Source organism: Arachis ipaensis, chromosome B6 (assembly GCF_059453495.1).
Source record: "Arachis ipaensis isolate K30076 ecotype BB chromosome B6, ASM5945349v1, whole genome shotgun sequence".
Lineage (NCBI taxonomy): Eukaryota > Viridiplantae > Streptophyta > Magnoliopsida > Fabales > Fabaceae > Arachis > Arachis ipaensis.
This window is the reverse complement of record NC_142441.1, coordinates 33,021,111-33,029,256: the sequence shown is the minus strand read 5'-3', so window position 1 is coordinate 33,029,256 and position 8,146 is coordinate 33,021,111. Positions and strand designations below refer to the sequence as shown.

Sequence of the window (8,146 nt, the reverse complement as noted above, 5' to 3'; positions counted from 1 at the left end):
TAATTGATCTTGAAATTGTTGGTTCGGGTTAGGTTGGGTAGGTTGATTATTTTGGCCATGATATGGTGGTTGAGAGTAAGTGTTTTGTGTGGCTTGGTATGATCTTTGGTTGGAGTTTTGGTATGTGGACTTGTTATGTTGGTTTTGCTGGTTTCCCCACCCAAAGTTTGGGTGGTTTTTCCAGCCTGGGTTGTAAGTGTTGGAATGTGGATCATATGGTTGCCTTTGTTGATTTCCCACATAATTGGCCTCTTCCCAATCACCTCCTTCAGTACTTTCTTTCTCTTGATTTTGTGTGTGTATTGCAGCCACTTGTTTTGTTTCTAATGTCCTGGTGAGCTCTGCTAGTTGCTTGGCAAACACCTTGTTTTGGGCTAGAATTGCATCAACATGGTTCAGCTCCATGACTCCCTTAGTGTTGTGTCTCTCTGATGCATAGTAGTACTCATTCTCAGCCACTGTCTCAATCACTTCAATGGCTTCTTCCACAGTCTTTTTCCTGTTCAATGAACCTCCTGATGAATGGTCTACAGCCTTCCTTGATTCATAAGACAGTCCATCATAGAAAATATGCAATTGCACCCAGTCATGGAACATGTCTGGTGGGCATTTCCTTGTCAAATCCTTGAATCTCTCCCATGCCTCGTAGAGAGTTTCACCATCTTGTTGTCTAAAAGTCTGAACCTCAGATCGAAGCCTATTGACCTTTTGTGGGGGGTAGAAACGTGCCAGAAACTTGCTTTCCACCTCGTCCCATGTTGTTAGGCTCCCCCTTGGGAATGATTCCAGCCACTTAGCTGCCTTGTCCCTAAGTGAAAATGGGAACAAAAGCAGTTTATAGGCGTCTTCCTGGACTCCATTGGACTTCACAGTGTCGCAAATTCTCAGGAATTTTGTGAGATGTTGGTTTGGGTCTTCATTAGCACTTCCACCAAATGAACAATGATTCTCCACAAGTGATATTAGCTGTGGTTTGAGCTCAAAATTGTTGGCCTGAATGGGTGGTTTCTGGATGCTGCTACCACAATTCCCAGAGGTTGGGTTTATGTATGAACTAAGAACCTTCCTCTCAGGAATGGCATTGTTTCCATCAGCTCTCTCATGGTTGTGAATTTCTCTATCCATGTTGAGATCTAAAGCTTCCTCAAAATTATCCTCAGATTCTTCTTCAGATTCTTCTTCTCCCAGTATTCTCTTCCCTCTTGCTTCCCTTCTAAGTCTATGAAGGGTCCTCTCTGGTTCGGTATATGGAGGAGTTGATGTCTCTCCTCTCCTACCTGTCATACAAGAACACAGCACAGGCAACAAACAAGTGAAATACTCTTGGTTAATGGAAGAGTATGGTTAGAGCAGTTGAGGAATTAATTCAAACAGTTAGTGAGTCAGTGAGTTAGTTGCTTGAATTTAAAAGCATAAAGAAAGAAAGCATGTAACAGAGTGCAGAAATTAAAATTCAACAAGTAACTTGTACTGAATTAATCAAAACAAAAAAAATGTGCTCAATCTAGTTAACTTCCAATTTTGAGAATTGTCAATCGAAAACCAATCCCCGGCAACGGCGCCATAAACTTGATGTGCATAAACTTGTTATGCCACGATTTAGGAAATTGCACGATCGGCAAAATTCCTTCCGGCAAGTGCACCGGTTATCGTCAAGTAAAAACTCACAATAGAGTGAGGTCGAATCCCACAAGGATTGGTTGAGTGAGCAATTCAGATTAGAAGTGTGTTCTAGTTGAGCGGAATCAAGATTTAGATGAGAATTTCGGAATGTAAAATTGGCGGGAAACGTAAATGACAAGAAATTGAAATGGCGGAATCTTAAATTGCATGAATTAAAGAGCAGAAGCTAAATTGCTGAAATTAAAAGGGAATGGGGGTGATTGCATGAATTGAGTTGCAGAATGTAAAGAGAAAGTGGAAATCAGAAATGGGGAATTCATTGGGTTATAGGAGATATTGAGATCTCCGAATCAAAACATGTTTATCTCTTCCTCAACCAATGCGTTCATTGAATTTTGCTTGGCAATCTTATATGATTGGATCCCAATCCCTTGGCTCACCAATTCTCTCTAAAAACAAACAAATTCCCAATCCCTTGGTTTAAATGTTCATAAGAAGAGATGATGCTCGATCACTGATTATACCACACAGTTTCATGAACCACAATTTGGTAGGATTACATGTCACAATATCCATCCAAACCCCAATCCAATTCACTGTGAGAAAACTTCTCTAGCATGAATCCTCCATTCCTTTCCCAAGGTTCCGAAGGATTCCAATTATGGGTAGTTTCTTTCCCAAGACAACTACCCAATGGAATTAGATCGAGAAGCTTTCTAACAAAATTCAAGAGAAAAGATTGAAGAAGAAGATAAACTATTATTGATTCATTGAATTACAATAGAGCTCCCTAACCCAATGAAAGGGGATTTAGTGAGTCATAGCTCTGAATTCAATTACAAAGATATGAAAACTATCAAAATCAAAAGGTAAAAGTCCTTCCTAACTTCAATTCTATCCTATTTATACACTTTCTATATTGAGCTTCTGTTGTGTTTCTTGGGCTTTGAGGCCTCTCCCTGCTTTCCTTTTGCCTTGGGTTTATGATCCATAATCTTGATGAGGCTGCTGATCCAAATTCTGTAACATTCATTGAGCCAACTTAGTGATAATCAACTAATGACACATGACTCAATAAATTGAAATTTCAGACTCATCAATTCTTCAGGCCCAATCCCATAACCCATGATATTCAATTGGGTTTCATACCAGAGTAAGTTTAAGTTAATGTTTGTGTTCAAATACTAACTTAAACCACAATATTTTTGGCCCAGAAACCTTTTCCAAGAGTGGCGTTTAAGTTGCAGTTTAAGCTTAAACTGCAGCTTAAACGTCAGACACTTCCAGTGATGCCTTTTGTGAGAGCACGTTTAAGCTTTAGTTTAAGGTTCAACTGAAGCTTAAACGTGGAAATGGAAGAAGGCAGCCCTGGAGGGTAACTTAGTCGAACACGTTTAAGCTTCAGTTTAAGGTTAAACTGAAGCTTAAACGTGGAGATAGGAAAGGCAGCCCTGGAGGTCGAACACGTTTAAGCTCCAGTTTAAGGTTAAACTGGAGCTTAAACGTGGAAGCTGAGAAAGGTAGCCCTGGAGGTGTCGAACACGTTTAAGCTCCAGTTTAAGGTTAAACTAGAGCTTAAACGTGGAAATGGAGAAAGCAACCCTGGAGGAGAAAACTTGGTCGAACACGTTTAAGCTCCAGTTTAAGGTTAAACTGGAGCTTAAACGTGGAAATGGCTCCATGGTGCGTTTCCCATTTCTGGCGTTTAACCTCCAGTTTAAGGTTAAACTGGAGGTTAAACGTGGAAATGCTTCCTGAGTGGCATTTTCATTCTGGCGTTTAACCTCCAGTTTAAGGTTAAACTGGAGGTTAAACTTCAGTTTCAGCATTTCTTAGCCTTCATGATTCTGGCGTTTAAGCTCCAGTTTAAGCTTAAACTGGAACTTAAACTCCACATGTGATATTCAAGCTTCCTTTATTGATTTTGTTGCTTCCTTGCCTAGCCTCTTCTTTCCTGAAATCATCCAAACAATTGCATCAAAGTCTTGCAAAATTTCATGAGAATTCTTCCATTCATAGCATTCAAGTAATATAACTAAAACTCATGGAATTTGCATCAAAATCATACTGTTTGGATGGTTCATTGCTTTGTTATTCATTTAACCATTCTTGGTTACTTTAAGCTCAAGAAAATGCATAAAACAACTAAAACTAACAGAAAAATGCTAGTGAAACTAGCCTAAGATGCCTTGGCATCACTAAACGCCCAAAATGGCCACCAGATGGGCGTTAAACGCCCAGAATGATAGCCATTCTGGCGTTTAACGCCAGAACAGCAAGAGGGAGGTAATTTCGTTTCCAATTCAATTTTTTTTCGAATTTTCATATTTTAATTAAAAATTATCTGCATCAAAATATTACAAACATTAAATTTTTAATTTCTATTTACAAAAATTATTAATCTTTTTAATTCTTTTTAATTCTTTTTCAATTCTTTCCCAAAACGTTTTTCAAACTCATTTATCTTTTTAAGTTCTTTCCAAATATTTTTAAATTGCTTCATATTATCTTAGATACATTAACAAAATTTCAACTTTAACTTCCTCCTATCTTTGTCATATCTTTTGAATTTTAAAAACAATCTTACCTTTTTCATATCATGTTTATTTTTTTTATCATATCTTTCTATCTTCTCTTTTTCTAAAAATTCAAAACCCATTCCCTCCCTCCCTTTTAAATATACATTCGGCCAGCCCCTTTTCACCCATCATTCGAATCCTTCTCTCCATCTAGTCATCTTCTTTCTTTTTATTTTATTTTGCTTGAGGGCAAGCAAATCTCTAAGTTTGGTGTGATTTTCGTGATCCCTGAGCTAAAACAAACTAATCTCATGGCGCCCAAAGGAAGACAAACCACTTCAAGAGATAAGAAAGAAAGTAATCCAAAACCACGTTGGATGCATGAGAATTTCTGCACCAAAGAACATGCAGACTATTATTTCAAAATTGTGTGCAGAAGATCAGTGATCCCGAAAGTTAAGTTCAATCTGAAAGAAGATGAATACCCGGAGATCCAAGAGCAGATTCGAAACAGGGGCTGGGAAGTCCTGGCTAATCTTGAGATACATGTTAGAAGAAACATGATCCAGGAATTCTATGCAAATCTGTGGATGACGTATAAGCAAAGATTAGAGGGAACTACCTTCTACTCCTTTCGGACTATGGTCAGAGGGAAGATTATTTACTTCCACTTTGATAAAGTGAGAGAAGTTCTCAAGCTTCCTCAACTACAAGATGATCCAAAATCCTTTAATAGGAGAATGGCCAAAGATAAAAGGCTAGATCAAGTTCTAGAGGACATATGCCTCCCTGGAACCAAGTGGATTACTAATACAAAATGTGTCCCAAACCAGCTAAAGAGAGGAGATCTCAAACCAGTTGCTAGAGGTTAGCTGGATTTCATTGGGCGTTCTATACTCCCAACCAGCAACCGTTCTAAAGTCACTGTCAAGAGAGCAGTGATGATTCATTGTATTATGCTGGGGAGAGAAGTAGAGATTCATCAGCTGATTCCTGGTGAAATTTACATATTTGCAAACAAGGAATCCACTGATGCTAAATTGGCTTACCCAAGCTTGATTAGTCTGTTATGTAAAGATACAGGGGTAGAGATTGGTGTGGATGAATATATCCCAATTAAATGCCCAATCACCAAAAAGGTGATGGATAGACCTCAAGTTCAAGACAACCCCATCAAGAGGAGGGTGCATGAGCTCCTACCAGAAATTCCTCAATTTGAATATTGGGTCCGCTTAGAAGCATCTGTCACCAAGCTGCAAGAAGCTATGAATCAACTCAAAGAAGAGCAGCAGAATTAAAACAGCATGCTCTGCAAACTGCTCAAAGAACAAGAGAAACAAGGGCGTGAGATACAGGAGCTAAAGCGCCAGAAGCTGCTCCTTGAAGAGCTAGACATCCCACTAATTGAAGGAGCAAGTATCTCTAAAAATAAAGGTTGTTGAGTCCTAACTCTGTGATAACTTTTGTTATTAGAGACCTATTTTAAGAGTTACATGAGCATTAGTATTAGAGTCGTTTATTTTTATGTCTTTAATTTCCTTTCTTTTATTGTTATTTGTCTGTTTTTATGTTTAGTTTCTGTCTTGTTTTTATCTTTATTACATGATTATTAGTGTTTAGTGTCTATGTCTTAAAGCTATGAATGATTCCATGAATCCCTCATCTTTCTTAAAAGAAAAATATTTTTATTTGCAAAAGAACAAGAAGTGCATAATTTCGAAATTTATCTTGAAATTAGTTTAATTATTTTGATGTGGTGACAATACTTCTTGTTTTCTGAATGAATGCTTGAACAGTGCATATTTTTTATAGTGAAGTTTATGAATGTTAAAATTATTGGCTCTTGAAAGAATAATGAAAAAAGAGAAATGTTATTGATAATCTGAAAAATCATAAAATTGATTCTTGAAGCAAGAAAAAGCAGTGAAAAACACAAAGCTTGCGAAAAAAAAAAAGAAAAAGAAAAAACAAGCAGAAAAAGCCAATAGCTCTTTAAACTAAAAGGCAAGGGTACAAAGGATCCAAGGCTTTGAGCATTAATGGATAGGAGGGCCCAAAGGAATAAAATTTTGGCCTAAGCGGCTAAATCAAGCTGTCCCTAACCATGTGCTTGTGGCGTGAAGGTGTCAAGTGAAAAGCTTGAGACTGAGCGGTTAAAGTCGTGGTCCAAAGCAAAAAAAGTGTGCTTAAGAACTCTGGGCACCTCTAACTGGGGACTCTAGCAAAGCTGAGTGACAATCTGAAAAGGTTCACCCAGTTATGTGTCTGTGGCATTTATGTATCCGGTGGTAATATTGGAAAACAAAATGCTTAAGGTCACGACCAAGACTCATAAAGTAGCTGTGTTCAAGAATCAACATACTAAACTAGGAGAATCAATAACACTATCTGAATTCTGAGTTCCTATGGATGCCAATCATTCTGAACTTCAAAGGATAAAGTGAGATGCCAAAACTGTTCAGAAGCAAAAAGCTACTAGTCCCGCTCATCTAATTGGAACTAAGCTTCATTGATATTTTGCAATTTATTGTATTTTCTCTTCTTTTTATCCCATTTTTTTTAGTTTTTTGGGGACAAGCAACAATTTAAGTTTGGTGTTGTGATGAGCGGATAATTAATACCCTTTTTGGCATTGTTTTTAGGTAGTTTTTAGTATATTTTAGTTACTTTTTATTATATTTTTATTAGTTTTTATGCAAAAATCATATTTCTGGACTTTACTATGTGTTTGTGTGTTTTTCTGTAATTTCAGGTATTTTCTGGCTGAAATTGAGGGACCTGAGCAAAAATTTGATTCAGAGGCTGAGAAAGGACTGCAGATGCTGTTGGATTCTAACCCTCCTGCACTCGAAATATATTTTCTGGAGCTACAGAAGCCCAATTGGCACGCTCTGAATTGCGTTGAAAAGTAGACATCTTGGGCTTTCCAGCAATATATAATAGTCCATACTTTGCCCGAGATTTGATGGCCCAAACTGGCGTTAAATGCCAGCTAGAGACCCTTTTTCTGGCGTAAAACGCCAAAACTGACACACTTCTTGGCGTTAAACGCCCATTTTGGCACCCAGGGTGGCCTTTAACTCCAATTGGAGGCATATGCACGTGAGAGCTTCAATGCTAAGCCCAAGCACACACCAAGTGGGTCCTGGAAGTGGATTTCTGCACTATCTGCACTTAGTTACTCATTCTCTGTAAACCTAAGTTACTAGTTTAGTATAAAAACTACTTTTAGAGATTCATTTTTCAACTCATGACATTTTACATCTCGTATTGTATTTTCTATGGCATGAGTCTCTAAACTCCATAGGTGGGGGTGAGGAGCTCTGCTGTGTCTCAATGGATTAATGCAATTACTATTGTTTTCTATTCAATCACGCTTGATTCTGTTCTAAGATACTCACTCGTACTTCAATATAGAGAATATGATGATCCGTGACACTCATCATCATTCTCAACTTATGAACGCATGCTTGACAACCACTCCCATTCTACCTGAGCTCAACGTAGTCATTGGGCGACAGCTTGAGTGCGTATCTCTTGGGTCTCTAATCCACGGACCGAGTCCATGGAATTAGAACCTTTGTGGTAGAGGCTAGAACCAATTGACAGCATTCCTGAGATCTGGAAAGTCTAAACCTTGTCTATGGTATTCTAAGTAGGATCTGGAACGGGATGACTGTGACGAGCTTCAAACTCATGAATGTTGGGCGCAGTAACAGTGTGCAAAAGGATAGAGAGATCCTATTCCGACACAAGTGAGAACCGACAGATGATTAGCCGTGTGGTAGCTGTACCTGGTATTTTTCATCCGAGACGAGAGATCCGACAGTTGATTAGCCGTACAGAAACCGTGCCTGGTATTTTCATCCGAGAGGACAGATGGTAGCCATTGACAACGGTGATCCACCAACATACATCTTGCCATTGAAGGAAGCCATGCGTGTTTGGAGAAGAAGACAGTAGGAAAGTAGAGATTCATACGACGGAGCATCTCCGGAACCTCA

The 8,146-nt window shown here is 38.5% G+C and overlaps 1 non-coding gene across 1 annotated transcript; it reads left to right on the top strand.

The window, feature by feature from the left end:
* The first annotated feature begins 595 nt into the window (after positions 1–595).
* Positions 596–699, top strand: LOC148555079 (small nucleolar RNA R71). Its single transcript, XR_015886383.1, has one exon. It is a non-coding gene; the product is annotated as a small nucleolar RNA R71 (small nucleolar RNA).
* Positions 700–8,146: the final 7,447 nt, after the last annotated feature.